The sequence below is a fragment of the Rhinoderma darwinii genome (genome assembly GCF_050947455.1).
Source record: "Rhinoderma darwinii isolate aRhiDar2 chromosome 1 unlocalized genomic scaffold, aRhiDar2.hap1 SUPER_1_unloc_22, whole genome shotgun sequence".
Taxonomy (NCBI): Eukaryota; Metazoa; Chordata; class Amphibia; order Anura; family Rhinodermatidae; genus Rhinoderma; species Rhinoderma darwinii.
Window position 1 is genome coordinate 215,798 of NW_027461659.1, and position 24,172 is coordinate 239,969.

The following is a 24,172-nucleotide window of genomic DNA, read 5'->3' on the forward strand; positions in this document are numbered from 1 at the left end:
CAAAAGCTTTTTCCGATATTTGAGACATTGCCCCTGTTCACAGCGAAGCATTTTACACAGGAAATTAAAACTTTCCCCGAAATACATGAATTCCTTTAGTTTCACTTTGAGCCTTTCTTGTCTGATAAACCTATTAAAACTGTAAAATAACTAAAATGAATCATGCTGCGGCTTCTCAGGAAAAGAACAATTTCTTTCCTCCTTCTCAGAAAACTTATATCAGACCTGACTCGTTCTCTAAAATACTTCTTATACTCATTGACATTCATAGGTTCTCCTTCACTAATCAAAAGCTTTTTCCGATATTTGAGACATTGCCCCTGTTCACAGCGAAGCATTTTACACAGGAAATTAAAACTTTCCCCGAAATACATGAATTCCTTTAGTTTCACTTTGAGCCTTTCTTGTCTCATAAACCTATTAAAACGGTAAAATAACTAAAATGAATCATGCTGAGGTTTCTCAGGAAAAGAACAATTTGTTTCCTCCTTCACAGAAAACTTATATCAGACCTGACTCGTTCTCTAAAATACTTCTTATACTCATTGACATTCATAGGGTCTCCTTCACTAATCAAAAGCTTTTTCCGATATTTGAGACATTGCCCCTGAATTACAGTTCCCAGAAGATTTTCGAAAAACAAAGCAAAACCTAAGCTGTGATGGCCGAGAGTTTAAGGCGTTGCACTTGAAATCCAATGGGGTCTCCCTGCACAGGTTCAAATCCTGTTCACAGCAGAGGATTTTACACAGTAAATTAAAACTTTCCCGAAATACATGAATTCCTTTAGTTTCACTTTGAGCCTTTCCTGTCTCATAAACCTATTAAAACGGTAATATAACTAAAATGAATCATGCTGAGGTTTCTCAGGAAAAGAACAATTTCTTTCCTCCTTCTTAGAAAACTTATATCAGACCTGACTCGTTCTCTAAAATACTTCTTATACTCATTGACATTCATAGGGTCTCCTTCACTAATCAAAAGCTTTTTCCGATATTTGAGACATTGCCCCTGAATTACAGTTCCCAGAAGTTTTCCGAGAAACAAAGCAAAACCTAAGCTGTGATGGCCAAGAGTTTAAGGCGTTGCACTTGAAATCCTATAGGGTCTCACTGCACAGGTTCAAATCCTGTTCACAGAGAAGCATTTTACACAGGAAATTAAAATTTTCCCAAAATACATGAATTCCTATAGTTTCACTTTGAGCCTTTCCTGTCTCATAAACCTATTAAAACGGTAAAATAACTAAAATGAATCATGCTGAGGTTTCTCAGGAAAAGAACAATTTGTTTCCTCCTTCACAGAAAACTTATATCAGACCTGACTCGTTCTCTAAAATACTTCTTATACTCATTGACATTCATTGGGTCTCCTTCACTAATCAAAAGCTTTTTCCAATATTTGAGACATTGCTCCCTGAATTACAGTTCCCAGAAGATTTCCGAGAAACAAAACAAAACTTAAGCTGTGATGGCGAGAGGTTAATGCCTTGGACTCGAAATCCAATGGGGTCTCCCTGCACAGGTTCAAATACTGTTCACCGCGAAGCATTCTATACAGGAAATTAAATCATTCCCTTAATATATTAATTCCTTCAGTTTCACTTTGAGCCTTTCCTTTCTCATAAACCCATTAAAACTGTAAAATAACTAAAATGAATCATCCTGCAGTTTTTTAGGAAAAGAACAATTTCTGTCTTCCCTTTTAGAAAACTTATATCAGACATGTCTCTTTCTCTAAAATACTTCTTATACTCATTGACATTCATAGGGTCTACTTCACTAATCAAAAGCTTTTTCCAATATTTGAGGCATTGCCCCTGAATTACAGTTCCCAGAAGATTTCAGAGAAACAAAGCAAAACCTAAGCTGTGGTGGCCGAGAGGTTAAGCCGTTGGACTTGAAATCCAATGGGGTCTCCCTGCACAGGTTCAAATCCTGTTCACAGCGAAGCATTTTACACAGTAAATTAATACTTTCCCGAAATACATGAATTCCTTTAGTTTCACTTTGAGCCTTTCCTGTCTCATAAACCCATTAAAACTGTAAAATAACTAAAATGAATCATGCTGCAGTTTCTCAGGAAAAGAACATATTCTGTCCTCCCTCTCAGAAAACTTATATCAGACGTGTCTGTTTCTCTAAAATACTTCTTATACTCATCGACTTTCATAGGGTCTCCTTGACTAATCGAAAGCTTTTTCCAATATTTTAGGCATTGCCCCCTGAATTACAGTTCCCAGAAGATTTCAGAGAAACAAAGCAAAACCTAAGCTGTGATGGCCGAGAGTTTAAGGCGTTGCACTCGAAATCCAATGGGGTCTCCCTGCACAGGTTCAAATGCTATTCACAGCGGAGCATTTTACACAGGAAATTAAAATTTTCCCGAAATACATGAATTCCTTTAGTTTCACTTTGAGCCTTTCCTGTCTCATAAACCTATTAAAACGGTAAAATAACTAAAATGAATCATGCTGAGGTTTCTCAGGAAAAGAACAATTTCTTTCCTCCTTCTCAGAAAACTTATATCAGACCTGACTCGTTCTCTAAAATACTTCTTATACTCATTGACATTCATAGGTTCTCCTTCACTAATCAAAAGCTTTTTCCGATATTTGAGTCATTGCCCCTGAATTACAGTTCCCAGAAGATTTCCGAGAAACAAAACAAAACGTAAGCTGTGATGGCTGAGAGGTTAAGGCGTTGGACTTGAAATCCAATGGGGTCTCCCTGCACAGGCTCAAATCCTGTTCACAGCGAAGCATTTTATACAGGAAATTAAAACTTTCCCGAAATACAAGAATTCCTTTTGTTTCACTTTGAGCCTTTCCTGTCTCATAAACGCATTAAAACTGTAAAATAACTAAAATGAATCATGCTGCAGTTTCTCAGGAAAATAAAAATTTCTGTAATCTTTCTCAGACAAATTATATCAGACCTGACACGTTCTCTAAAATACTTCTTATACTCATTGACATTCATAGAGTCTCCTTCACTAATTAAAAGCTTTTTCGAATATTTGAGACATTGCCCCTGAATTACAGTTCCCAGAAGATTTCCGAGAAACAAAATAAAGCCTAAGCTGTGATGGCCGAGAGGTTAAGGCATTGGACTTGAAATCCAACGGGGTCTCCCTGCACAGGCTAAAAATCCTGTTCACAGCGAAGCATTTTATACAGGAAATTAAAACATTCCCTTAATACATTAATTCCTTTAGTTTCACTTTGAGCCTTTCTTGTCTCGTAAGCCTAAAACCTAAGCTGTGATGGCCGAGAGTTTAAGGCGTTGCTCTTGAAATCCAAAGGGGTCTCCCTGCACAGGTTCAAATCCTGTTTACAGCAGAGCATTTTACACAGGAAATTAAAATTTTCCCGAAATACATGAATTCCTTTAGTTTCACTTTGAGCCTTTCCTGTCTCATAAACCTATTAAAACGGTAAAATAACTAAAATGAATCATGCTGCGGCTTCTCAGGAAAAGAACAATTTGTTTCCTCCTTCACAGAAAACTTATATCAGACCTTACTCGTTCTCTAAAATACTTCTTATACTCATTGACATTCATAGGGTCTCCTTCACTAATCAAAAGCTTTTTCCAATATTTGAGACATTGCCCCTGAATTACAGTTCCCAGAAGATTTCCGAGAAACAAAACAAAACTTAAGCTGTGATGGCCGAGAGGTTAAGGCGTTGGACTCGAAATCCAATGGGGTCTCCCTGCACAGGTTCAAATCCTGTTCACAGCGAATCATTTTATACACGAAATTAAAACATTCACTTAATATATTAATTCCTTTAGTTTCACTTTGAGCCTTTCCTTTCTCATAAACCCATTAAAACTGTAAAATAACTAAAATGAATCATCCTGCAGTTTCTCAGGAAAATAACAGTTTCTCAGAAAACTTATATCAGACATGTCTCTTTCTCTAAAATACTTCTTATACTTATTGACATTCATAGGGTCTCCTTCACTAATCAAAATCTTTTTTCAATATTTTAGACATTGCCCCTGAATTACAGTTCCCAGAAGATTTCCGAGAAACAAAGCAAAACCTAAGCTGTGGTGGCCGAGAGGTTAAGGCGTTGGACTCGAAATCCAACGGGGTCTCCCTGCACAGGTTCAAATCCTGTTCAGAACCGCAGCATTTTACACAGGAAATAAAAACTTTCACGAAATACATGAATTCCTTTAGTTTCACTTTGAGCCTTTCCTGTCTCATAAACCCATTAAAACTGTAAAATAACTAAAATGAATCATGCTGCGGTTTCTCAGGAAAAGAACAATTTCTTTCCTCCTTCTCAGAAAACTTATATCAGACCTGACTCGTTCTCTAAAATACTTCTTAGGGTATGTTCACACGGCCTATTTACGGACGTAATTCGGGCGTTTTTGGCCCGAATTACGTCCGAATATAGCGCCTCAATAGCGCTGACAAACATCTGCCCATTGAAAGCAATAGGCAGACGTTTGTCTGTTCACACGAGGCGTAATTTACGCTCCGCTGTCAAATGACGGCGCGTAAATAGACGCCAGCGTCAAAGAAGTGACCTGTCACTTCTTTGGCCGTAACTGGAGCCGTTATTCATTGACTCCAATGAATAGCAGCGCCAATTATGCCCGTAATTGACGCGGCGTTCAAGCGCCTGCACATGCCGTTACGGCTGAAATTACGGGGATGTTTTCAGGCTGAAACATCCCCGTAATTTTAGCCGTAACGGACGCCCTCGTGTGAACATACCCTTATACTCATTGACATTCATAAGTTCTCCTTCACTAATCAAAAGCTTTTTCCAATATTTGAGTCATTGCCCCTGAATTACAGTTCCCAGAAGATTTCCGAGAAACAAAGCAAATCTTAAGCTGTGATTGCCGAGAGGTTAAGGCATTGGACTCGAAATCCAATGGGGTCTCCCTGCACAGGTTCAAATCTCGTTCACAGCGAAGCATTTTACACAGGAAATTAAAACTTTCCAGAAATACATGAATTCCTTTAGTTTCACTTTGAGCCTTTCCTGTCTCCTAAACCTATTAAAACTGTAAAATAACTAAAATGAATCATGCTGCGGTTTCTCAGGAAAAGAACAACTTCTTTCCTCCTTCTCAGAAAACTTATATCAGACCTGATTCGTTCTCTAAAATACTTCTTATAGGTTCTCCTTCACTAATCAATAGCTTTTTCCGATATTTGAGACATTGCCCCTGAATTACAGTTCCCAGAAGATTTCCGAGAAACAAAGCAAATCTTAAGCTGTGATTGCCGAGAGGTTAAGCCATTGGACTCGAAATCCAATGGGGTCTCCCTGCACAGGTTCAAATCTCGTTCACAGCAAAGCATTTTACACAGGAAATTAAAACTTTCCAGAAATACATGAATTCCTTTAGTTTCACTTTGAGCCTTTCCTGTCTCATAAACCCATTAAAACTGTAAAATAACTAAAATGAGTCATGCTGAGGTTTCTCAGGAAAATAACATTTTGTTTCCTCCTTCACAGAATACTTATATCAGACCTGACTCGTTCTCTAAAATACTTCTTATAGGTTCTCCTTCACTAATCAAAAGCTTTTTCCGATATTTGAGACATTGCCCCTGAATTACAGTTCCCAGAAGATTTCTTTCCTCCTTCTCAGAAAACTTATATCAGACCTGACTCGTTCTCTAAAATACTTCTTATACTCATTGACCTTCATAGATTCTCCTTCACTAATCAAAAGCTTTTTTCCGATATTTAAGACATTGCCCCTGAATTACAGTTCCCAGAAGATTTCAGAGAAACAAAGCAAAACCTTAGCTGTGATGGCCAAGAGGTTAAGGCATTGCACTCGAAATCCAATGGGGTCTCACTGCACAGGTTCAAATCTTCTTCACAGCGAAGCATTTTACACAGGAAATTCAAACTTTTCGAAATACATGAATTCCTTTAGTTTCACTTTGAGCCTTTCCTGTCTCATAAACCTATTAAAACTGTAAAATAACTAAAATGAATCATGCTGCGGTTTCTCAGGAAAAGAACAATTTCTTTCCTCCTTCTCAGAAAACTTATATCAGACCTGACTCGTTCTCTAAAATACTTCTTATACTCATTGACCTTCATAGATTCTCCTTCACTAATCAAAAGCTTTTTACGATATTTGAGACATTGCCCCCTGAATTACAGCTCCCAGAAGATTTCCGAGAAACAAAGCAAAACCTTAGCTGTGATGGCCGAGAGGTTAAGGCATTGCACTCGAAATCCAATGGGGTCTCCCTGCACAGGTTCGCATCTTGTTCACAGCAAAGCATTTTACACAGGAAATTAAATCTTTCCCGAAATACATGAATTCCTTTAGTTTCACTTTGAGCCTTTACTGTCTCATAAACCTATTAACCCCTTCGCGACATTTGCCGTACATGTACGTCATGGAAAGCATTGACTTCCCGCAAAATGCCGTACATGTACGTCAATTGTTTGGCACCGGCTCAGAAACTGAGTCGGTGCCATCATCACCGGATCTCAGCTGTATCTTACAGCTGACATCCGACTGTAACGGCGGGGACCGAAATTAGCTTAGATCCCCGCCATTAACCCCTTAAGTGCAGCGCTCAAACGCGATCACTGCACTTAAGGTGTTTGCAGCTCATCGGAGCCCCAGCAATGAAATTGCCGGGGTTCCGGTGGCTGCAATGGCAACCGGAGGCCTAATACTGGCCTCCCGGTCTGCCTAGCACCGAAGCCGGTCAAGATGGCTTCCGTAGCTGCCGGCAAGGTGGCGCCGGGTCAGGAGCTGATCCGGCGTCATCAGCGGTGGATGTCAGCTGTACTGTACAGCTGACATCCACCTGTAACGGCAGGAACCGGAGCTAGCTCCGATCCCTGCCATTAACCCCTTCGATGCAGCAATCGAAAGCGATTGCTGCATCGTAGCGGTTACTAGCAGATCGCCAGCCCTGACAGGCAATTGGGACTGGCGACTGCTGTTATGGCAACAGGAGACACAATGGTCTCCTGCTCTGCCATTACGGAAGCCGATTTAGGCCCCGCCGGGAGGCGAAGCCTAACCGGCTTGCTGTCAGTGAATGACTGACAGATCTAATACATTGCACTACATAGGTAGTGCAATGTATTAGAAAAAAAAAAAATCTGACCGTTGGACCTTCAAGTCCCCTAGTGGGACTTGAAGAAAAGTGTAAAAAAAGTGTCAAAAAGTGTCAAAAAAAGTGCAAAAAATAAAAGTTTGAAAACAATAAAAGTTTCAAGTAATCAAATAAAACACAATCCCCCTTTTACTCTTATCAAGTCCTTTATTATTGAAAAATAATAATAAACCATATGTATTTGGTATCGCCATGACCGTAACGACCTGAGGTATCAAAATATTGTATTATTTATTGCACGTGGTGAACAGCGTAAAAAAAACCGTAAAAAACGTTACCAGAGTTTCTGTTTTTTAGTCACTTTGCCCTACAAATATTAGAATAAAAAGTGATCAAAAAGTCGCACGTATTCAAAAATGGTACCTATAAAAACTATAGCTTGTCCCGCAAAAAACAAGCCCTCATACACCTCCGTCGACAAAAAAATTAAAACGTTATGGTTCTCACAACTTGGCGACAGAAAAAAATACATTCTTTTTACAAAAGTAATTTTATTGTGAAAAAAGTTGTAAAACATCAAAAAGTGCTATAAATTAGGTATCGCCAGAATCGTACTGACCCACAGAATAAAGTTAACATGTAATTTATAACGCATGGTGAACGCTGTATAAAAAAAACCGAAAAAAGCTGTGCCAGAATTGCATTTTTTTGTTTACCTGGCATCCCAAAAAATAGGATAAAAGGTGATCAAAAAGTCACATGTACCCCAAAATGGTACCAATAATAACTACAGCTCGTCCCGCAACAAACCAGCCCTCATACCGCTACGTCTATGAAAAATAAAATTAGTTATGGCTCCAATAAGTCAGGAAATAAAAAAATATGCAGTTGTGCCCGAGGGGAACATTTCTTCAGTTTGAAGAGGCGATTTATCAAGGACCTAAAATTAGGGAACCAGGAAAGGGAGGGCCCAAACATATCCACTGGAAGCGACGGTGCCCGTATTATACCAGGACAACACTTCCCAGCAAAATTCCTCAAACTACAAAGGTGCAGAGTGTGGACCAAAAGGGGGATAAGAAATTACACCATTTATCAGTGCGACACTGGCCTGTGCGGAAAGGATTGCTTCACAGCGTAACACACATCTATGGATTATTTTATTTTTTTCATACCACCTGACTATGCCCCTTATATACTCCGCCCCGCTTACATGTACCCCCACATTATAAAACACCAGCAATACTCAAACAAATTTAGTACCAAGCAAAATCCGCTCTCCAAAAGCCAAATGGTGCTCCCTCGGCTCTGAACCCTACAGCGTGCCCAAACAGCAGTTTCCTTCAACATATATGGCATCGTCATACCCGGGAGAACCCTTTTAACAATTTTTGGGGTGTGTGTCTCCAGTGTCATAAGCTTGGCATGACATATTTGCCACTGAATGGCATATCTAGGGAAAAATATTAATTTTTAATTTGCACCATCCGCAGTGCATTCATTTATGGAAAAGTCCTGTGGGGTGAAAATCCTCACTACACCTCTTAATAAATGCCTTGAGGGGTGCAGTTTCCATAATGGGGTCACTTCTCAGGGGTTTCTTTTTATTATTTCACATCTGAGCCTCTGCAGTTGTGAACCAATACTTTGTAAATCGCCAAATTAGGCCTCCACTCCGCATGGTACTCTTCACTCCTGAGCCCTGTCATATGTCCAGGCAAAAGATTAGGGCCACATGTAGGGTGTTTCTAAAACCGGGAAACACCGCATAATAATTAGAGGGCTGTCTTGTTATGGTGGCACAAGCCGGGCACCACATATTGGCATATCTATGGAAGAAAATCCCATTTTCACTCTGCAACATCGAGTGCACACTAATTTCTACAAAACACCTGCAGGGTTAAAATGCTTACTACACCCCTTGGTAAATGCATTGAGGGGTGTCGTTTCCAAAATGGGGTCACTTCTGGGGGGTTTCCACTGTTTTGGGCCCACAGGCGCCCAGAAACCAATCCAGCAACATCTGCACTCCAAATGGCAGTCCTTTCCTTCTGAGCCCTGCCGTTTGCCCAAACAGCAGTTTATGACCACATATGGGGTATTGAAAAAATTTGCGCTAAAGCTACGTCTTATTGAAGAAAAAGGACTGTTTTTATTTTCACTGCCTAATTCTAATAAATTCTATGAAACGTCTGTGGGGTCAAAATGCTTACTACACCCCTAGATGAATTCCTCAAGAGGTGTAGTTTCCTAAATGGAGTCCCTTTTTGGGCGTTTTCATTGTTTTGTCCCCTCAGGGGCTTTGCAAATGTGACATGGCCGCCTCAAACCATTCCTGCTAAATGTGATCTCAAAAAGCCAAATAGTGCTGTTTCCCTTCTAAGCCCTGCCCTGTGTCCAAACAGCCGTTTATTACCACATGTGGGGTATTGTTTTACTCGGGAGAAATTGCTTTACAAATTTTGTGGTGCTTTTTCTCCTTCAGTCCTTCTGGAAATGAGAAAAAATTAGCTAAACCTAGATTTTTTTTGAAAAAATGTAGATTATTATTTTCAGGGCCTACTTCCAATATTTTCTGCAAAAAAACTGTGGAGTCAAATCGCTCACTATACCCCTAGATAATTTCCTCAATGGGTGTAGTCTCCAAAATGGGGTCACTTGTGGGGGGTTTCCACTGTTTTGTCCCCTCAGGGGCTTCGTAAATTTGACATGGCCTCCGCAAACCATTCCTGCTAAATGTGGACTCCAAAAGCCAAATGGCGCTCTTTCCCTTCTAAGCCCTGCCGTGTGTCCAAACAGCCGTTTATTACCACATGTGGGGTATTGTTTTACTCGGCAGAAATTGCTTTACAAATTTTACGATGTTTTTTCTCCTTCAGTCCTTGTGGAAATGAGAATAAATTAGCTAAACCTACATTTTCTTTGAAAAAATTTAGATTATCATTTTCACAGCCTACTTTCAATAATTTATGCAAAAAACCTGTGGGGTCAAAACGCTCACTATACCCCTATATAATTTCCTCAATGGGTGTAGTTTCCGAAATGGGGTCACTTGTGGGGGGTTTCCACTGTTTTGTCCCCTCAGGGGCTTTGTAGATGTGACATGGCCTCTCAAACCATTCCTGCTAAATTTGAGCTCCAAAAGCCAAACGGCGCTCTTTCCCTTCTAAGCCCTGCCGTGTGTCCAAATATCCATTTATTACCACATATGGGGTAGTGTTTTACTCGGGAGAAATTGCTTTACAAATTTTGTGATGCTTTTTCTCCATTAGTCCTTGTGGAAATGAGAAAAAAAATCGCTAAACCTACATTTTCTTTGAAGAAATGTTGATTTTAATTTTCACGGCCTACTTCCAATAATTTCTGTAAAAAACCTGTGCGGTCAAAATGCTCACTACACCCCTAGATAATTTCCCGGTGTCTAGTGTCTAGTGTCTAGTTTCCCAGATGGGGTCACTTTTGGGGGATTTTCACTGTTTTGGCACCGCAAGAGCCCTTCAAACCGGACATGGTGCCTAAAATATATTCTAACAAAAATAAGGCCCCAAAATCCACTAGGTGCTCCTTTGCTTCTGAGGCCGGTGCTTCAGTCCAGTAGCACGCTACAGCCACATGTGGGATATTTCCTAAAACTGCAGAAACTGGGCAACAAATATTGAGTTGCATTTCTCTGGTAAAACCTTCTGTCTTATAAAAAAAATTGTATTAAAAATTTATTTCTGTAAAAAAATATGAAATTTGTAAATTTCACCTCTACTTTGCTTTAATTCCTGTGAAATGTGTAAAGGGTTAAGACATTTTCTAAATGCTGTTTTGAATACTTTGAGGGGTGAAGTTTTTAAAATGGGGTGACTTTTTGGGGGTTTCTAATATATAAGGCCCTCAAAAACACTTCACAACTGAACTGGCCCCTGTAAAAATAGCCTTTTGAAATTTTCTTGAAGATGTGAGAAATTGCTGCTAAAGTTCTAAGCCTTGTGAGGCCATAGAAAAATTAAAGGATGTTCAAAAAACGATGCCAATCTAAAGTAGACATATGGGGGATGTTAATTAGCAACAATTTTGTGTGGTATAACTGCCTGTCTTACAAGCAGATACATTTAAATTGAGAAAAATGCTAATTTTTGCAATTTTTCACTATATTTTCGTGTTTTTCACAATTAAATACTGAATGTATCGACCAAATTTTACCACTATCTTAAAGTCCAATGTGTCACGAGAAAACAATCTCAGAATCGACCGGATATGTGAAAGCATTTCAACGTTATTACCACATAAAGTGAAACATGTCAGATTTGAAAAATGAGGCTGTGTCAGGAAGGTCAAAAGTGGCTAAAGAGGGAAGGGGTTAAAACTGTAAAATAACTAAAATGAATCATGCTGCGGTTTCTCAGGAAAAGAACAACTTCTTTCCTCCTTCTCAGAAAACTTATATCAGACCTGACTCGTTCTCTAAAATACTTCTTATAGGTTCTCCTTCACTAATCAATAGCTTTTTACGATATTTGAGACATTGCCCCTGAATTACAGTTACCAGAAGATTTCCGAGAAACAAAGCAAAACCTTAGATGTGATGGCCAAGAGGTTAAGGCATTGCACTCGAAATCCAATGGGGTCTACCTGCACAGGTTCAAATCTTCTTCACAGCGAAGCATTTTACACAGGAAATTCAAACTTTTCGAAATACATGAATTCCTTTAGTTTCACTTTGAGCCTTTCCTGTCTCATAAACCCATTAAAACTGTAAAATAACTAAAATTAATCATGCTGCGGTTTCTCAGGAAAAGAACAATTTCTTTCCTCCTTGTCAGAAAACTTATATCAGACCTGACTCGTTCTCTAAAATACTTCTTATACTCATTGACCTTCATAGATTCTCCTTCACTTATCAAAATATTTTTTCCGATATTTGAGACATTGCCCCTGAATTACAGTTCCCAGAAGATTTCCGAGAAACAAAGCAAAATCTTAGCTGTGATGGCCAAGAGGTTAAGGCATTGCACTCGAAATCCAATGTGGTCTCCTTGCACAGGTTCAAATCTTCTTCACCGCGAAGCATTTTACACAGGAAATTCAAACTTTTCGAAATACATGAATTCCTTTAGTTTCACTTTGAGCCTTTCCTGTCTCATAAACCCATTAAAACTGTAAAATAACTAAAATGAATCATGCCGCGGTTTCTCAAGAAAAGAACAATTTCTTTCCTCCTTCTCAGAAAACTTATATCAGACCTGACTCGTTCTCTAAAATACTTCTTAGGGTATGTTCACACGGCCTATTTACGGACGTAATTCGGGCGTTTTTGCCCCGAATTACGTCCGAATATAGCGCCTCAATAGCGCTGACAAACATCTGCCCATTGAAAGCAATGGGCAGACGTTTGTCTGTTCACACGAGGCGTAATTTACGCTCCGCTGTCAAATGACGGCGCGTAAATAGACACCAGCGTCAAAGAAGTGACCTGTCACTTCTTTGGCCGTAATTGGAGCCGTTATTCATTGACTCCAATGAATAGCAGCGCCAATTATGCCCGTAATTGACGCGGCGTTCAAGCGCCTGCACATGCCGTTACGGCTGAAATTACGGGGATGTTTTCAGGCTGAAACATCCCCGTAATTTTAGCCGTAACGGACGCCCTCGTGTGAACATACCCTTATACTCATTGACATTCATAAGTTCTCCTTCACTAATCAAAAGCTTTTTCCAATATTTGAGTCATTGCCCCTGAATTACAGTTCCCAGAAGATTTCCGAGAAACAAAGCAAATCTTAAGCTGTGATTGCCAAGAGGTTAAGGCATTGGACTCGAAATCCAATGGGGTCTCCCTGCACAGGTTCAAATCTCGTTCACAGCGAAGCATTTTACACAGGAAATTAAAACTTTCCAGAAATACATGAATTCCTTTAGTTTCACTTTGAGCCTTTCCTGTCTCCTAAACCTATTAAAACTGTAAAATAACTAAAATGAATCATGCTGCGGTTTCTCAGGAAAAGAACAACTTCTTTCCTCCTTCTCAGAAAACTTATATCAGACCTGATTCGTTCTCTAAAATACTTCTTATAGGTTCTCCTTCACTAATCAATAGCTTTTTCCGATATTTGAGACATTGCCCCTGAATTACAGTTCCCAGAAGATTTCCGAGAAACAAAGCAAATCTTAAGCTGTGATTGCCGAGAGGTTAAGCCATTGGACTCGAAATCCAATGGGGTCTCCCTGCACAGGTTCAAATCTCGTTCACAGCAAAGCATTTTACACAGGAAATTAAAACTTTCCAGAAATACATGAATTCCTTTAGTTTCACTTTGAGCCTTTCCTGTCTCATAAACCCATTAAAACTGTAAAATAACTAAAACGAATCATGCTGCGGTTTCTCAGGAAAAGAACAATTTCTTTCCTCCTTCTCAGAAAACTTATATCAGACCTGACTCGTTCTCTAAAATACTTCTTATACTCATTGACATTCATAGGTTCTCCTTCACTAATCAAAAGCTTTTTCCAATATTTGAGTCATTGCCCCTGAATTACAGTTCCCAGAAGATTTCCGAGAAACAAATCAAATCTTAAGCTGTGATTGCCGAGAGGTTAAGGCATTGGACTCGAAATCCAATGGGGTCTCCCTGCACAGGTTCAAATCTCGTTCACAGCGAAGCATTTTACACAGGAAATTAAAACTTTCCAGAAATACATGAATTCCTTTAGTTTCACTTTGAGCCTTTCCTGTCTCATAAACCCATTAAAACTGTAAAATAACTTAAATGAATCATGCTGCAGTTTCTCAGGAAAAGAACAATTTCTGTCCTCCTTCTCAGAAAACTTATATCAGACCTGACTCGTTCTCTAAAATACTTCTTGTACTCATTGACATTCATAAGTTCTCCTTCACTAATCAAAAGCTTTTTCCAATATTTGAGTCATCGCCCCTGAATTACAGTTCCCAGAAGATTTCCGAGAAACAAAGCAAAATCTTAGCTGTGATGGCCGAGAGGTTAAGGCATTGCACTCGAAATCGAATGGTGTCTCCCTGCACAGGTTCAAATCTTGTTCACAGCTAAGCATTTTACACAGGAAATTAAAACTTTCCCGAAATACATGAATTCCTTTTTATTTCACTTTGAGCCTTTCCTGTCTCATAAACCTATTAAAACTGTAAAATAACTAAAATGAATCATGCTGCGGTTTCTCAGGAAAAGAACAACTTCTTTCCTCCTTCTCAGAAAACTTATATCAGACCTGACTCGTTCTCTAAAATACTTCTTATAGGTTCTCCTTCACTAATCAAAAGCTTTTTACGATTTTTGAGACATTGCACCTGAATTACAGTTCCCAGAAGATTTCCGAGAAACAAAGCAAAACCTAAGCTGTGATGGCCGAGGGGTTAAGGCATTGCACTCGAAATCCAATGCGGTCTCCCTGCACAGGTTGAAATCCTGTTCACAGCGAAGCATTTTACACAGGAAATTAAAACTTTCCCGAAATACATAAATTCCTTTAGTTTCACTTTGAGCCTTTCCTGTCTCATAAACCCATTAAAACTGTAAAATAACTCAAATGAATCATGCTGCGGTTTCTCAGGAAAAGAACAACTTCTTTCCTCCTCAGAAAACTTATATCAGACCTGACTCGTTCTCTAAAATACTTCTTATAGGTTCTCCTTCACTAATCAAAAGCTTTTTCCGATATTTGAGACATTGCCCCCTGAATTACAGTTCCCAGAAGATTTCCGAGAAACAAAGCAAAACCTAAGCTGTGATGGCCGAGGGGTTAAGGCATTGCACTCGAAATCCAATGGGGTCTCCCTGCACAGGTTGAAATCCTGTTCACAGCGAAGCATTTTACACAGGAAATTAAAACTTTCCCGAAATACATGAATTCCTTTAGTTTCACTTTGAGCCTTTCCTGTCTCATAAACCCATTAAAACGGTAAAATAACTAAAATTAATCATGCTGCGGTTTCTCAGGAAAATAACTATTTCTTTCCTCTTTCTCAGAAAACTTATATCAGACCTGACTCGTTCTCTAAAATACTTCTTATACTCATTGACATACATAAGTTCTCCTTCACTAATCAAAAGCTTTTTACGATTTTTGAGACATTGCCCCTGAATTACAGTTCCCAGAAGATTTCCGAGAACCAAAGCAAAACCTCAGCTGTGATGGCCGAGAGGTTAAGGCGTTGGACTCGAAATCCAATGGGGTTTCCCTGCACAGGTTCAAATCCTGTTCACAGCGCAGCATTTTACACAGGAAATTAAAACTTTCCCGAAATACATGAATTCCTTTAGTTTCACTTTGAGCCTTTCCTGCCTCATAAACCCATTAAAACTGTAAAATAACTAAAATGAATCATGCTGCGGTTTCTCAGGAAAAGAACTATTTCTTTCCTCCTTCTCAGAAAACTTATATCAGACCTGACTCGTTCTCTAAAATACTTCTTATACTCATTGACATACATACGTTCTCCTTCACTAATCAAAAGCTTTTTCCAATATTTGAGACATTGCCCCCTGAATTACAGTTCCCAGAAGATTTCCGAGAAACCAAGCAAAACCTAAGCTGTGATGGCCGAGAGGTTAAGGCGTTGGACTCGAAATCCAATGGGGTTTCCCTGCACAGGTTCAAATCCTGTTCACAGCGCAGCATTTTACACAGGAAATTAAAACTTTCCAGAAATACATGAATTCCTTTAGTTTCACTTTGAGCCTTTCCTGTCTCATAAACCTATTAAAACTGTAAAATAACTAAAATGAATCATGCTGCAGTTTCTCAGGAAAAGAACAATTTCTGTCCTCCTTCTCAGAAAACTTATATCAGACCTGACTCTTTCTCTAAAATACTTCTTATACTCATTGACATTCATAAGTTCTCCTTCACTATTCAAAAGCTTTTTCCAATATTTGAGACATTGCCCCTGAATTACAGTTCCCAGAAGATTTCCAAGAAACAAAGCAAAACCTAAGCTGTGATGGCAGAGAGGTTAATGCGTTGGACTCGAAATCCAACAGGATTTCTCTGCACAGGTTCAAAACCTGTTCACAGTGAAGCATTTTACACAGGAAGTAAAAATTTTCCCGAAATACATGAATTCCTTTAGTTTCACTTTGAGCCTTTCCTGTCTCATAAACCTATTAAAACTGTAAAATAACTAAAATTAATCATGCTGCGGTTTCTCAGGAAAAGAACAATTTCTTTCCTCCTTCTCAGAAAACTTGTATCAGAACTGACTCGTTCTCTAAAATACTTCTTATACTCATTGACATTCATAGGTTCTCCTTCACTAATCAAAAGCTTTTTACGATTTTTGAGACATTGCCCCTGAATTACAGTTCCCAGAAGATTTCCGAGAAACAAAGCAAAACCTAAGCTGTGATGGCCGAGAGGTTAAGGCATTGCACTCGAAATCCAATGGGGTCTCCCTGCACAGGTTGAAATCCTGTTCACAGCAAAGCATTTTACACAGGAAATTAAAACTTTCCAGAAATACATAAATTCCTTTAGTTTCACTTTGAGCCTTTCCTGTCTCATAAACCTATTAAAACTGTAAAATAACTAAAATGAATCATGCTGCAGTTTCTCAGGAAAAGAACAATTTCTTTCCTCCTTCTCAGAAAACTTGTATCAGAACTGACTCGTTCTCTAAAATACTTCTTATACTCATTGACATTCATAAGTTCTCCTTCACTAATCAAAAGCTTTTTCCAATATTTGAAACATTGCCCCTGAATTACAGTTCCCAGAAGATTTCCGAGAAACAAAACAAAACCTAAGCTGTGATGGCCGAGGGGTTAAGGCATTGCACTCGAAATCCAATGGGGTCTCTCTGCACAGGTTGAAATCCTGTTCACAGCAAAGCATTTTACCCAGGAAATTAAAACTTTCCCGAAATACATGAATTCCTTTAGTTTCACTTTGAGCCTTTCCTGTCTCATAAACCTATTAAAACTGTAAAATAACTAAAATGAATCATGCTGCAGTTTCTCAGGAAAAGAACAATTTCTGTCCTCCTTCTCAGAAAACTTATATCAGACCTGACTCTTTCTCTAAAATACTTCCTATAATCATTGACATTCATAAGTTCTCCTTCACTAATCAAAAGCTTTTTCCAATATTTGAGACATTGCCCCTGAATTACAGTTCCCAGAAGATTTCCGAGAAACAAAGCAAAACCTAAGCTGTGATGGCCGAGGGGTTAAGGCATTGCACTCGAAATCCAATGGGGTCTCCCTGCACAGGTTGAAATCCTGTTCACAGCGAAGCATTTTACACAGGAAATTAAAACTTTCCCGAAATACATGAATTCCTTTAGTTTCACTTTGAGCCTTTCCTGTCTCATAAACCCATTAAAACTGTAAAATAACTCAAATGAATCATGCTGCGGTTTCTCAGGAAAAGAACAACTTCTTTCCTCCTTCTCAGAAAACTTATATCAGACCTGACTCGTTCTCTAAAATACTTCTTATAGGTTCTCCTTCACTAATCAAAAGCTTTTTCCGATATTTGAGACATTGCCCCTGAATTACAGTTCCCAGAAGATTTCCGAGAAACAAAGCAAAACCTAAGCTGTGATGGCAGAGAGGTTAAGGCATTGCACTCGAAATCCAATGTGGTCTCCCTGCACAGGTTCAAATCCTGTTCACTGCGAAGCATTTTACACAGGAAATTAAAACTTTCCAGAAATACATGAATTCCTTTAGTTTCACTTTGAGCCTTTCCTGTCACATAAACCCATTAAAACTGTAAAATAACTAAAATGAATCATGCTGCAGTTTCTGAGGAAAAGAACTATTTCTTTCCTCCTTCTCAGAAAACTTATATCAGACCTGACTCGTTCTCTAAAATACTTCTTATACTCATTGACATACATAAGTTCTCCTTCACTAATCAAAAGCTTTTTCCAATATTTGAAACATTGCCCCTGAATTACAGTTCCCAGAAGATTTCCGAGAAACAGAGCAAAACCTAAGCTGTCATGGCCGAGAGGTTAAGGCGTTGGACTCGAGATCCAATGGGGTTTCCCTGCACAGGTTCAAATCCTGTTCACAGCGAAGCATCTTACAAAGGAAATTAAAACTTTCCCGAAATACATGAATTCCTTTAGTTTCACTTTGAGCCTTTCCTGTCGAATAAACCCATTAAAACTGTAAAATAACTAAAATGAATCATGCTGCGGTTTCTCAGGAAAAGAACTATTTCTTTCCTCCTTCTCAGAAAACTTATATCAGACCTGACTCGTTCTCTAAAATACTTCTTATACTCATTGACATACATAAGTTCTCCTTCACTAATCAAAAGCTTTTTCCAATATTTGAGACATTGCCCCCTGAATTACAGTTCCCAGAAGATTTCCGAGAAACAAAGCAAAACCTAAGCTGTGATGGCCGAGGGGTTAAGGCATTGCACTCGAAATCCAATGGGGTCTCCCTGCACAGGTTGAAATCCTGTTCACAGCGAAGCATTTTACACAGGAAATTAAAACTTTCCCGAAATACATGAATTCCTTTAGTTTCACTTTGAGCCTTTCCTGTCTCATAAACCCATTAAAACGGTAAAATAACTAAAATGAATTATGCTGCAGTTTCTCAGGAAAAGAACTATTTCTTTCCTCTTTCTCAGAAAACTTATATCAGACCTGACTCGTTCTCTAAAATACTTCTTATACTCATTGACATACATAAGTTCTCCTTCACTAATCAAAAGCTTTTTACGATTTTTGAGACATTGCCCCTGAATTACAGTTCCCAGAAGATTTCCGAGAAACAAAGCAAAACCTAAGCTGTGATGGCCGAGAGGTTAAGGCATTGCACTCGAAATCCAATGGGGTCTCCCTGCACAGGTTGAAATCCTGTTCACAGCAAAGCATTTTACACAGGAAATTAAAACTTTCCCGAAATACATGAATTCCTTTAGTTTCACTTTGAGCCTTTCCTGTCTCATAAACCTATTAAAACTGTGAAATAACTAAAATGAATCATGCTGCAGTTTCTCAGGAAAAGAACAATTTCTGTCCTTCTTCTCAGAAAACTTATATCAGACCTGACTCTTTCTCTAAAATACTTCCTATAATCATTGACATTCATAAGTTCTCCTTCACTAATCAAAAGCTTTTTCCAATATTTGAGACATTGCCCCTGAATTACAGTTCCCAGAAGATTTCCGAGAAACAAAGCAAAACCTAACCTGTGATGGCCGAGGGGTTAAGGCATTGCACTCGAAATCCAATGGGGTCTCCCTGCACAGGTTGAAATCCTGTTCACAGCGAAGCATTTTACACAGGAAATTAAAACTTTCCCGAAATACATGAATTCCTTTAGTTTCACTTTGAGCCTTTCCTGTCTCATAAACCCATTAAAACTGTAAAATAACTCAAATGAATCATGCTGCGGTTTCTCAGGAAAAGAACAACTTCTTTCCTCCTTCTCAGAAAACTTATATCAGACCTGACTCGTTCTCTAAAATACTTCTTATAGGTTCTCCTTCACTAATCAAAAGCTTTTTCCGATATTTGAGACATTGCCCCTGAATTACAGTTCCCAGAAGATTTCCGAGAAACAAAGCAAAACCTAATCTGTGATGGCAGAGAGGTTAAGGCATTGCACTCGAAATCCAATGTGGTCTCCCTGCACAGGTTCAAATCCTGTTCACTGCGAAGCATTTTACACAGGAAATTAAAACTTTCCAGAAATACATGAATTCCTTTAGTTTCACTTTGAGCCTTTCCTGTCACATAAACCCATTAAAACTGTAAAATAACTAAAATGAATCATGCTGCGGTTTCTCAGGAAAAGAACTATTTCTTTCCTCCTTCTCAGAAAACTTATATCAGACCTGACTCGTTCTCTAAAATACTTCTTATACTCATTGACATACATAAGTTCTCCTTCACTAATCAAAAGCTTTTTCCAATATTTGAGACATTGCCCCCTGAATTACAGTTCCCAGAAGATTTCCGAGAAACAAAGCAAAACCTAAGCTGTGATGGCCGAGGGGTTAAGGCATTGCACTCGAAATCCAATGGGGTCTCCCTGCACAGGTTGAAATCCTGTTCACAGCGAAGCATTTTACACAGGAAATTAAAACTTTCCCGAAATACATGAATTCCTTTAGTTTCACTTTGAGCCTTTCCTGTCTCATAAACCCATTAAAACGGTAAAATAACTAAAATGAATTATGCTGCAGTTTCTCAGGAAAAGAACTATTTCTTTCCTCTTTCTCAGAAAACTTATATCAGACCTGACTAGTTCTCTAAAATACTTCTTATACTCATTGACATACATAAGTTCTCCTTCACTAATCAAAAGCTTTTTACGATTTTTGAGACATTGCCCCTGAATTACAGTTCCCAGAAGATTTCCGAGAAACAAAGCAAAACCTAAGCTGTGATGGCCGAGAGGTTAAGGCATTGCACTCGAAATCCAATGGGGTCTCCCTGCACAGGTTGAAATCCTGTTCACAGCAAAGCATTTTACACAGGAAATTAAAACTTTCCCGAAATACATGAATTCCTTTAGTTTCACTTTGAGCCTTTCCTGTCTCATAAACCTATTAAAACTGTAAAATAACTAAAATGAATCATGCTGCAGTTTCTCAGGAAAAGAACAATTTCTGTCCTCCTTCTCAGAAAACTTATATCAGACCTGACTCGTTCTTTAAAATACTTCTTATACTCATTGACATTCATAAGTTCTCCTTCACTAATCAAAAGCTTTTTCCAATATTTGAAACATTGCCCCTGAATTACAGTTCCCAGAAGATTTCCGAGAAACAAAACAAAACCTAAGCTGTGATGGCCGAGAGGTTAAGGCGTTGGACTCGAAATCCAATGGGGTTTCCCTGCACAGGTTCAAATCCTGTTCGCAGCGCAGCATTTTACACAGGAAATTAAAACTTTCCAGAAATACATGAATTCCTTTAGTTTCACTTTGAGCCTTTCCTGTCTCATAAACCTATTAAAACTGTAAAATAACTAAAATGAATCATGCTGCGGTTTCTCAGGAAAAGAACAATTTCTTTCCTCCTTCTCAGAAAACTTGTATCAGAACTGACTCGTTCTCTAAAATACTTCTTATACTCATTGACATTCATAGGTTCTCCTTCACTAATCAAAAGCTTTTTACGATTTTTGAGACATTGCCCCTGAATTACAGTTCCCAGAAGATTTCCGAGAAACAAAGCAAAACCTAAGCTGTGATGGCCGAGAGGTTAAGGCATTGCACTCGAAATCCAATGGGGTCTCCCTGCACAGGTTGAAATCCTGTTCACAGCAAAGCATTTTACACAGGAAATTAAAACTTTCCAGAAATACATGAATTCCTTTAGTTTCACTTTGAGCCTTTCCTGTCTCATAAACCCATTAAAACGGTAAAATAACTAAAATTAATCATGCTGCGGTTTCTCAGGAAAAGAACAATTTGTTTCCTCCTTCACAGAAAACTTATATCAGACCTGACTCGTTCTCTAAAATACTTCTTATACTCATTGACATTCATAGGGTCTCCTTCACTAATCAAAAGCTTTTTCCAATATTTGAGACATTGCTCCCTGAATTACAGTTCCCAGAAGATTTCCGAGAAACAAAGCAAAACTTAAGCTGTGATGGCCGAGAGGTTAAGGCGTTGGACTCGAAATCCAATGGGGTATCCCTGCACAGGTTCAAATCCTGTTCACAGCGAAGCATTTTATACAGGAAATTAAAACATTCCCTTAATATATTAATTCCTTTAGTTTCACTTTGAGCCTTTCTTGTCTCATAAACCTATTAAAACTGTAAAATAACTAAAATGAATCATGCTGCGGCTTCTCAGGAAAAGAACAATTTCTTTCCTCCTTCTCAGAAAACTTATATCAGACCTGACTCGTTCTCTAAAATACTTCTTATACTCATTGACATTCATAGGTTCTCCTTCACTAATCAAAAGCTTTTTCCGATATTTGAGACATTGCCCCTGAATTACAGTTCCCAGAAGATTTCCGAAAAACAAAGCAAAACCTAAGCTGTGATGGCCGAGAGTTTAAGGCGTTGCACTTGAAATCCAATGGGGTCTCCCTGCACAGGTTCAAATCCTGTTCACAGCAGAGCATTTTACACAGTAAATTAAAACTTTCCCGAAATACATGAATTCCTTTAGTTTCACTTTGAGCCTTTCCTGTCTCATAAACCCATTAAAACTGTAAAATAACTAAAATGAGTCATGCTGAGGTTTCTCAGGAAAATAACATTTTGTTTCCTCCTTCACAGAATACTTATATCAGACCTGACTCGTTCTCTAAAATACTTCTTATACTCATTGACATTCATAGGTTCTCCTTCACTAATCAAAAGCTTTTTCCGATATTTGAGGCATTGCCCCCTGAATTACAGTTCCTAGAAGATTTCAGAGAAGCAAAGCAAAACCTAAGCTGTGATGGCCGAGAGTTTAAGGCGTTGCACTCGAAATCCAATGGGGTCTCCCTGCACAGGTTCAAATCCTGTTCACAGCGGAGCATTTTACACAGGAAATTAAAATTTTCCCGAAATACATGAATTCCTTTAGTTTCACTTTGAGCCTTTCCTGTCTCATAAACCTATATAAACGGTAAAATAACTAAAATGAATCATGCTGAGGTTTCTCAGGAAAAGAACAATTTGTTTCCTCCTTCACAGAATACTTATATCAGACCTGACTCGTTCTCTAAAATACTTCTTATACTCATTGACATTCATAGGGTCTCCTTCACTAATCAAAAGCTTTTTCCAATATTTGAGACATTGCTCCCTGAATTACAGTTCCCAGAAGATTTCCGAGAAACAAAACAAAACTTAAGCTGTGATGGCGAGAGGTTAATGCATCGGACTCGAAATCCAATGGGGTCTCCCTGCACAGGTTCAAATACTGTTCAACGCGAAGCATTCTATACAGGAAATTAAAACATTCCCTTAATATATTAATTCCTTTAGTTTCACTTTGAGCCTTTCCTTTCTCATAAACCCATTAAAACTGTAAAATAACTAAAATGAATCATGCTGCAGTTTCTCAGGAAAAGAACAATTTCTGTCCTCCCTCTCAGAAAACTTATATCAGACGTGTCTCTTTCTCTAAAATACTTCTTATACTCATCGACTTTCATAGGGTCTCCTTGACTAATCGAAAGCTTTTTCCAATATTTGAGGCATTGCCTCCTGAATTACAGCTCCCAGAAGATTTCAGAGAAACAAAGCAAAACCTAAGCTGTGATGGCCGAGAGTTTAAGGCGTTGCACTCGAAATCAAATGGGGTCTCCCTGCACAGGTTCAAATCCTGTTCACAGCGGAGCATTTTACACAGGAAATTAAAATTTTCCCGAAATACATGAATTCCTTTAGTTTCACTTTGAGCCTTTCCTGTCTCATAAACCTATTAAAACGGTAATATAACTAAAATGAATCATGCTGCTGTTTCTCAGGAAAAGAACAATTTCTTTCCTCCTTGTCAGAAAACTTATATCAGACCTGACTCGTTCTCTAAAATACTTCTTATACTCATTGACCTTCATAGGTTCTCCTTCACTAATCAAAAGCTTTTTACGATATTTGAGACATTGCCCCTGAATTACAGCTCCCAGAAGATTTCCGAGAAACAAAGCAAAACCTTAGCTGTGATGGCCGAGAGGTTAAGGCATTGCACTCGAAATCCAATGGGGTCTCCCTGCACAGGTTCGCATCTTGTTCACAGCAAAGCATTTTACACAGGAAATTAAATCTTTCCCGAAATACATGAATTCCTTTAATTTCACTTTGAGCCTTTACTGTCTCATAAACCTATTAACCTCTTCCCGACATTTGCCGTACATGTACGTCATGGAAAGCATTGACTTCCCGCAAAATGCCGTACATGTACGTCAATTGTTTGGCACCGGCTCAGAAACTGAGTCGGTGCCATCATCACCGGATCTCAGCTGTATCTTACAGCTGACATCCGACTGTAACGGCGGGGACCGAAATTAGCTTCGATCCCCGCCATTAACCCCTTAAGTGCAGCGCTCAAACGCGATCACTGCACTTAAGGTGTTTGCAGCTCATCGGAGCCCCAGCAATGAAATTGCCGGGGTTCTGGTGGCTGCAATGGCAACCGGAGGCCTAATACTGGCC

General features: G+C 38.9%; 25 non-coding genes across 25 annotated transcripts; all 25 read left to right on the plus strand.

Moving 5' to 3' along the window:
* The first annotated feature begins 3,662 nt into the window (after nt 1-3,662).
* Nucleotides 3,663-3,744, plus strand: TRNAS-CGA (transfer RNA serine (anticodon CGA)). Its single transcript has one exon. It is a non-coding gene; the product is annotated as a tRNA-Ser (tRNA).
* A 311-nt stretch (nt 3,745-4,055) lies between these two features.
* On the plus strand, nt 4,056-4,143 carry TRNAS-CGA (transfer RNA serine (anticodon CGA)). The gene has a single exon. It is a non-coding gene; the product is annotated as a tRNA-Ser (tRNA).
* A 715-nt stretch (nt 4,144-4,858) lies between these two features.
* TRNAS-CGA (transfer RNA serine (anticodon CGA)) lies at nt 4,859-4,940 on the plus strand. The gene has a single exon. It is a non-coding gene; the product is annotated as a tRNA-Ser (tRNA).
* A 1,251-nt stretch (nt 4,941-6,191) lies between these two features.
* On the plus strand, nt 6,192-6,273 carry TRNAS-CGA (transfer RNA serine (anticodon CGA)). Its single transcript has one exon. It is a non-coding gene; the product is annotated as a tRNA-Ser (tRNA).
* Nucleotides 6,274-12,843: 6,570 nt separating this feature from the next.
* On the plus strand, nt 12,844-12,925 carry TRNAS-CGA (transfer RNA serine (anticodon CGA)). Its single transcript has one exon. It is a non-coding gene; the product is annotated as a tRNA-Ser (tRNA).
* A 710-nt stretch (nt 12,926-13,635) lies between these two features.
* Nucleotides 13,636-13,717, plus strand: TRNAS-CGA (transfer RNA serine (anticodon CGA)). The gene has a single exon. It is a non-coding gene; the product is annotated as a tRNA-Ser (tRNA).
* Nucleotides 13,718-14,039: 322 nt separating this feature from the next.
* Nucleotides 14,040-14,121, plus strand: TRNAS-CGA (transfer RNA serine (anticodon CGA)). The gene has a single exon. It is a non-coding gene; the product is annotated as a tRNA-Ser (tRNA).
* Nucleotides 14,122-14,814: 693 nt separating this feature from the next.
* Nucleotides 14,815-14,896, plus strand: TRNAS-CGA (transfer RNA serine (anticodon CGA)). Its single transcript has one exon. It is a non-coding gene; the product is annotated as a tRNA-Ser (tRNA).
* A 322-nt stretch (nt 14,897-15,218) lies between these two features.
* Nucleotides 15,219-15,300, plus strand: TRNAS-CGA (transfer RNA serine (anticodon CGA)). The gene has a single exon. It is a non-coding gene; the product is annotated as a tRNA-Ser (tRNA).
* A 323-nt stretch (nt 15,301-15,623) lies between these two features.
* Nucleotides 15,624-15,705, plus strand: TRNAS-CGA (transfer RNA serine (anticodon CGA)). The gene has a single exon. It is a non-coding gene; the product is annotated as a tRNA-Ser (tRNA).
* Nucleotides 15,706-16,027: 322 nt separating this feature from the next.
* Nucleotides 16,028-16,109, plus strand: TRNAS-CGA (transfer RNA serine (anticodon CGA)). Its single transcript has one exon. It is a non-coding gene; the product is annotated as a tRNA-Ser (tRNA).
* A 322-nt stretch (nt 16,110-16,431) lies between these two features.
* Nucleotides 16,432-16,513, plus strand: TRNAS-CGA (transfer RNA serine (anticodon CGA)). The gene has a single exon. It is a non-coding gene; the product is annotated as a tRNA-Ser (tRNA).
* Nucleotides 16,514-16,835: 322 nt separating this feature from the next.
* TRNAS-CGA (transfer RNA serine (anticodon CGA)) lies at nt 16,836-16,917 on the plus strand. The gene has a single exon. It is a non-coding gene; the product is annotated as a tRNA-Ser (tRNA).
* A 322-nt stretch (nt 16,918-17,239) lies between these two features.
* Nucleotides 17,240-17,321, plus strand: TRNAS-CGA (transfer RNA serine (anticodon CGA)). The gene has a single exon. It is a non-coding gene; the product is annotated as a tRNA-Ser (tRNA).
* A 710-nt stretch (nt 17,322-18,031) lies between these two features.
* TRNAS-CGA (transfer RNA serine (anticodon CGA)) lies at nt 18,032-18,113 on the plus strand. The gene has a single exon. It is a non-coding gene; the product is annotated as a tRNA-Ser (tRNA).
* Nucleotides 18,114-18,436: 323 nt separating this feature from the next.
* TRNAS-CGA (transfer RNA serine (anticodon CGA)) lies at nt 18,437-18,518 on the plus strand. The gene has a single exon. It is a non-coding gene; the product is annotated as a tRNA-Ser (tRNA).
* A 322-nt stretch (nt 18,519-18,840) lies between these two features.
* Nucleotides 18,841-18,922, plus strand: TRNAS-CGA (transfer RNA serine (anticodon CGA)). Its single transcript has one exon. It is a non-coding gene; the product is annotated as a tRNA-Ser (tRNA).
* Nucleotides 18,923-20,037: 1,115 nt separating this feature from the next.
* Nucleotides 20,038-20,119, plus strand: TRNAS-CGA (transfer RNA serine (anticodon CGA)). Its single transcript has one exon. It is a non-coding gene; the product is annotated as a tRNA-Ser (tRNA).
* Nucleotides 20,120-20,441: 322 nt separating this feature from the next.
* On the plus strand, nt 20,442-20,523 carry TRNAS-CGA (transfer RNA serine (anticodon CGA)). Its single transcript has one exon. It is a non-coding gene; the product is annotated as a tRNA-Ser (tRNA).
* A 322-nt stretch (nt 20,524-20,845) lies between these two features.
* Nucleotides 20,846-20,927, plus strand: TRNAS-CGA (transfer RNA serine (anticodon CGA)). Its single transcript has one exon. It is a non-coding gene; the product is annotated as a tRNA-Ser (tRNA).
* Nucleotides 20,928-21,249: 322 nt separating this feature from the next.
* On the plus strand, nt 21,250-21,331 carry TRNAS-CGA (transfer RNA serine (anticodon CGA)). The gene has a single exon. It is a non-coding gene; the product is annotated as a tRNA-Ser (tRNA).
* A 323-nt stretch (nt 21,332-21,654) lies between these two features.
* On the plus strand, nt 21,655-21,736 carry TRNAS-CGA (transfer RNA serine (anticodon CGA)). Its single transcript has one exon. It is a non-coding gene; the product is annotated as a tRNA-Ser (tRNA).
* Nucleotides 21,737-22,463: 727 nt separating this feature from the next.
* On the plus strand, nt 22,464-22,545 carry TRNAS-CGA (transfer RNA serine (anticodon CGA)). The gene has a single exon. It is a non-coding gene; the product is annotated as a tRNA-Ser (tRNA).
* A 727-nt stretch (nt 22,546-23,272) lies between these two features.
* Nucleotides 23,273-23,354, plus strand: TRNAS-CGA (transfer RNA serine (anticodon CGA)). The gene has a single exon. It is a non-coding gene; the product is annotated as a tRNA-Ser (tRNA).
* A 322-nt stretch (nt 23,355-23,676) lies between these two features.
* Nucleotides 23,677-23,758, plus strand: TRNAS-CGA (transfer RNA serine (anticodon CGA)). Its single transcript has one exon. It is a non-coding gene; the product is annotated as a tRNA-Ser (tRNA).
* Nucleotides 23,759-24,172: the final 414 nt, after the last annotated feature.